This window comes from Oncorhynchus nerka, linkage group LG1, assembly GCF_034236695.1.
Source record: "Oncorhynchus nerka isolate Pitt River linkage group LG1, Oner_Uvic_2.0, whole genome shotgun sequence".
In the NCBI taxonomy this organism is placed as follows: domain Eukaryota; kingdom Metazoa; phylum Chordata; class Actinopteri; order Salmoniformes; family Salmonidae; genus Oncorhynchus; species Oncorhynchus nerka.
This window is the reverse complement of record NC_088396.1, coordinates 7646679-7652664: the sequence shown is the minus strand read 5'-3', so window position 1 is coordinate 7652664 and position 5986 is coordinate 7646679. Positions and strand designations below refer to the sequence as shown.

The window sequence follows — 5986 nt, the reverse complement described above, 5'->3', positions numbered from 1 at the left end:
TAGATCGCTAACTCAAAATAATTGAGTTAATTTCACATCCTCAGGAGGAAAGAATCACTTTGAAGTTCACTACTTGAACCCAGAGAAACTACCTCTGACCTCGATATGGAGTGGCTGGCTATTTATTACTGGCTATTTATTACTGACTATTTATTACTGGCTATTTATTACTGACTATTTATTACTGGCTATTTATTACTGGCTATTTATTACTGACTATTTATTACTGGCTATTTATTACTGACTATTTATTACTGGCTATTTATTACTGGCTATTTATTACTGACTATTTATTACTGGCTATTTATTGCTGGCTATTTATTACTGGCTAGTTTACAGTAATACTGCATGTTGCTAGTTTCTGAATTTTATTTAACTTTTTTATGGTATGTAGTGACAGTGCAGTGTTTTCAAAAGAGACACACTGAAATCCATTATCTAAAATCTGTTTATTTGTCTATATTTTTCAAAGACTATTTTTAATGTGAATCCAATCAGTTATTTGAAGTGGCTGTACAGACATCCATCTCATCAGTGATAGATCAATAGATGTCTGCCTGTGTGTGTTTGCATGTGCTTAGAGAATGTGTATATGTGACAGGTTAAGAGCATATTCATAGCCTGTTATACATTGAAAAGTATTAGTAAGTTCATAGTATGTGAGGATCTTAAAACATCTAAGGTTAAAAATATGCATTCAGTATTAGTTGATAGAGATTGATAACATTCATATAATTGTGTTAAAGTTCAAATCTGTCAAAGGGCAATGAATTGTGAGAGTAATGTGTAAAAGTAGAGACATTGATTACTTTATTTTGTGGTGCCTAAAAGTGTTAATCTGTGATTCCTAAAATGCTCTTAATCTATGAGCCGGAGATCGATTGCTCTGGTCTCACGCTATTCCTGGGGAAATTCGCTGTCTTTTCTCATTGAACTAAATGTTGACTTGAGGAATACAACACCGTATCACTCTCGTGATTATTTCTCCCCTATTTTCAGGGCGTAACATTTTTGGAGGCTCCGCTGAGATAGCTGCTCAGATGTCCAGTTTCCACATCCTGGTCGCTGAATTCGAGCCAGCTAAATCTCCACATAACAACTCAGGCAGGCTGCAGTGAGGAAAGTGTTGCTGTTTGGAGGAAGTTGGAAGTTAGTGGTTAAGTACGTGTCAACTGGGCCATTGATCGACCATCAGAGACAGTAAGGGACCATCTAATTCAGAGTCAACTCACTGCACAGTAAAAGTTCCTCCTGTTCTGTCAACATGACAAGCGCCTTGAAGAACTACAGGAAGAGGTAGTAGGAGAATTGCACACTGACTAAAGACAAATTACTAGAATATGTGATTTCCTTGAAATATCAGGCTAACAGAGAAGAGATGTTAAAAGATAAATCCCATATCATTTAATGACTCGCATTATGATGTTCCCTGGAGAGAGGAAGTCACAGAGTTGAAGATGTGCATGTCGGAATTGTTGCTACTTAAAGATGAAATGACAGAGATGATCAGTGGCAGAGATAACAAAACAGGGCAAATTGACCACATGATATTGAACCAGCTGGAACACATCACAGAATAGAGGAACTGAGAACTGTAACCCCACAACAAGGGGTGGGAACTGAGCAGATTACTGCAGCCCCAAAGCCAGTGATTCTCGTCAGCCCCCAACACCATGCCAATCTTCAGGGAGCGTGCCGCTCTCACCCAATGCACAGCCCAGCTCATACTGGCGCAAGAGTTTAAAATTTCTGGTCAGATAGGTGAACCGGGCCAAAAAGAAAAACTGATTTTTTCCAGCCTTGCCCATCAGATTGAAAATGGACTTAACAGAGGATATCCTGAGGTAGAAATAGTAGACGCAGTAGTCAGGCTATTTCTCCAGGCTCACAGCTACGCAGCTACTTGGAAGGTAAACCCCAGCTAACTCTTTCCCACACTTAGATGTATCCTGCGTTCCCACTTCCAAGAGAAGAGTGCAACAGAGCTTTACAAACAGCTAGCTTCAGAAGCACAGCATAGCAAGGAGACCCCTCAAAGCTTCCTGGTGCGTGTTTTTAGATTTGAGGCAAAAAGTACTGTTTGCATCCCAGGAGTCAGAATCAGGGCTTAAGTATGACCCTGCTCTAGTCCAGAGCATGTGTTTTCACACAGTCCTTACGGGTCTCCAGAGTGACAGTATCAGGATAGACATGCAGCCTCTCCTGCTAGAGAGCGAAACATCAAATGAGGTTTGCTAGAGAAGCTAACATTGCTTGTGCTAATGAGAGAAAAGACGAAACAAAAAGCGTTTTAATGCCCCACAGCCTGCCAGCAACTGTAAGTGTAGTCCAGTTAGAGGATATGCCATCTGCAAAGTGTTCTGTGAAGGAAGCCAAAGCTACGATACCCGCAGAACTGTTAACAGAGTTAGCTGAACTTAAGACAGGTGTAGCTTCTCTAAAAGGTCTCAGTGCAGAGATTGCTCAGATTAAGGAGACATTACAGCAGCCTATGTTTCAGTCACAGCCTTGTGCCTATGCCCCACCCCCAGTTAGGAGGCCAGATAGGGACCCCAGCCACCTGTTTCCCAGCAGCAGTATTACAGCAACTACAGTCAGTCCCAAGCACTTGACCCTGCACAGCATCAATATGCACCTAACAGGTATACCAACCACTCTGCTCAAGCTCCAAGGAGGTGTTTTGTCTGCCAGCAGGCCAGAACAGATGCACGCTGCACACACTGCTTCCGATGTGGGAGTGGAGAACATTTTCAAGCTGGATGTAAAATCCGGGGAGCCAGACCATCAAGGGGAGGCCCTTTAAACGGAAACGGGTTACCGCTGAGGGACGAAAGTGTTAACGTAGCTACCAAAAGTCCCAGAAATGTGCAAATTGTGCCAGAGAAGAGTCATTTGAGAACCTGAAACAATGTTCATCATGTAAAGAGACACTGTACTGTTCCAAAGTATGTCAAAACCAACATTGGACTAAACATAAGGAAAAATGCACTCACCTGAAAAGTGACTCTACCAGTGAAAGGTTTTCCTGCACAGAGGAAAATGCCCACTCCTTACCATCCCTAGCTCAAGGTTGCCACCCCGTAAGGTCACCTCACTAGTCGGCAGACAGTGCCTTATTGAGTGTCACCTGAATCGCCACCACCTCCAAGCTTTATGGGACACAGGCTCTCAGGTATCGGTCATTGATGAACGATGGAAGAGGAATCTCTCCCAAACGCAAGGCTGAGAGATGTTTCAGAAATCCTGGACTCACCTGATGATCTAAGGTTGACTGCAGCAAATGGGACTGAAATGCCGTACCTGGGATGGATTGAAACAACTTTTCGTCTAGCCTCTGAAACTGACCAAACAAAGGAACTGATCATCCCAGTGCTGGTAATGAAAGGCTGTCACCTATCTCATCCCATCATAGGTTTCAATGTTATCGAGCACATCCTGACAATGACCGAAAAGACTAAACTATACAGTACAGTAAAAACAGCTTTCCCAAGCCTCAAAGAAACAAGGTGAGGGCTTTTATACAGGCTGTTCAAAAGCAGAACAGACAGTTGAATACGCAGTGAAACCAAGAAAGAGAAGGTTGCTGTACCAAAACACAGTAGCATTCAGATTGAGTGCCATGTAGTTTCCCAGCCTTTCAAAGATGACATGACAATGCTTTTCCAGCCAGACCTGAACCCGCAGTGGCCAGATGACCTTGAGTTCTTTGACAATTTCAATTTCAAACAGGAGGTATGGACAGAGATTTTACTGTTTACATATTTCAATAAGAATTAACCGATTTTAAAGTAGTTATTAACTATGTAATTAATATTATTTTCATTTTCATGTACAGGTTGCAAATGTGTCAAGGTTTTTGTTTTACATGGACTCAAACAAACCATCGCTGGATTTTGTTAATAACTTGGAAAAAAGCAGATCATTTTTACCAAGCTTGCAGACGTTGGACAGAAGAAGCAAACCATTGCCAAATACATGGAGAATCTGAAGAGATTTCTTCGGTACATCATCGCCATTACAAGCCTTATTCAGACAGACAGAGCCTTGTTTGAGCAATGCAAGCATTTCCTCCTATGCTTGAATGAACTGCATAAGTCCATGAGCAAGCAGGTGTCTAAGGAAATTACTGGGAAAAGGTATATATTTCAAATTGATCCTCACAGAAATGTATTTTAAAATAAGTGTGTATTATTAATGTCTTATTGTTTTTGTGCAGATACACACAGATGGTGTCAGTTGCGAAGACACCACATGAATGTTGGGAACTTTTGAGGGTGGCGAAGAACGAATTTCTGTGTATCATTGGGAAGGCCATGAATGAAGAATCCTTGCTGGAAACTGAACAACTGCACGTTCTGTACTACCTTGAGTCTCTGCTCATGCTGAAACATCTCCAAAGGGCTGGAGTGGTCAAAAACTTGACCGTAAGTTAACTAATGTCATAAATTTGCTATAATGTTGAATTGTATTTGCTTCTTTGGCATGTGTGTTATTAATATGTCACTGTTCCAAATGCAGCTGGACGACTGGCTCTCAAGGAAACTGTGCAAGTTGCCAGATGGAGAGAATTGGACTGTCATCGGTGTTAAGAAGCACAAAACAGCAACACAGCAAGTTGCAACCATTTCATTAGATGAGGAGGAAGAGGCAGTAAGTATATTTACTACAATCTGTTATTGTGAATATGATTGATTTAATACAAACCTGTTAAACATATATTAATGTTGTCTATATTTTCAGTGGTTTGATGTGTACTACCGACATGTTCGAACAGCTTTTCTTAAAAACTCTGATGACACGGAAGAAGATGAGAGCTTCTTCATTTCCACAACAGGTAAAGCGATCTACAACCCATCCAATGACCTACAAAGGTTTCATTCCAAGTAAGTACACCACTGTTAAGTAGAACACTGTTTAATCATTCCACAATACTTATTTGACAGTACAGTTTTCTGAAAGCAAACTGTTTTTCTTGATCTTTCATCAGATACAACTTGCCCAACATCACGAGCCAGGTAGCAAGACGAGTTATAGAGACAAATACCAAAGCCAACTTCACAGACCAACAGAAGTGCCTTGTTGCTGACTACTTGGCCCATACAACTGCTACAGCTGAAAAGCATTACCGCATGAAGACACCAGTCAATGCCTGCCTGGGATTGAAGCTGATCACCAAAGTTGCCACGTCCGATGAATCTAAGTAAGTATTTACACAAATTATATAAATTACACTTTACATTGTCTTGTAAATGCTGCTACATACAGATACAAATGTGTTGTTATTTTCCCTTTTTCAAGTATTGAGACTGCAGGCCCCTCCTGTGCAAGCACAAGTAGAAAGGGAGCATTGTCCAGCTGCAAAAAGTTGGATGAGGCACAGGCCTTGAAACTCTTCTATGAACACTTCCCTGTCACAATTGATGGACAATCAATCCAGATCAAGGACAGACGACTGATTGTAGGAATGCATGAGAGATACTGCTATGACAAGTGGAGAAGCCAGCAAGTGAAAATGAGACAGGATTATGTGATCGGTACGAAGCAGCTAAAATACCCTAAACTAAATACAATTTTGATATATTAATTATTGCAAAAATGTACTTTATTTAGTCAGTAAATAAAGTAAAAGGGCTTCTACTATTGAATAAATTAAATTATTAATAACATATGTTTTTTTGTTACAGCACACTTCCCCAGAAGACAACCCACTGCACGTCAAGTAGAGAGATACATTGAAAGGCAGAACTGGGAGAAGAACAAAGTGAAAGTGGAGACTGTCCTTTGTCACTGGCAACCTTCAATTAACACTGACACACCAAAAGACAACAAGGAAATTATGAAGCTGGTGATGTCCCAGAAGTGGAAAGGACTGTACATTGCCAGTGACCCTGATAAAGGAAAAAAGGTAATGACGACACGTCCATTTGCTAAAGGGGAAGTTGTCTGTGACTACCACGGTCTCCCACTCTCAGGGAAGCAGGGGAAA

General features: G+C 41.0%; 1 long non-coding RNA gene across 1 annotated transcript; it reads left to right on the top strand.

Annotated features, from left to right (window-relative positions):
* Positions 1-4640: 4640 nt before the first annotated feature.
* Positions 4641-5512, top strand: LOC135572095 (uncharacterized). Its single transcript, XR_010464014.1, has 3 exons — positions 4641-4883; positions 4988-5200; positions 5299-5512. It is a non-coding gene; the product is annotated as an uncharacterized LOC135572095 (long non-coding RNA).
* Positions 5513-5986: the final 474 nt, after the last annotated feature.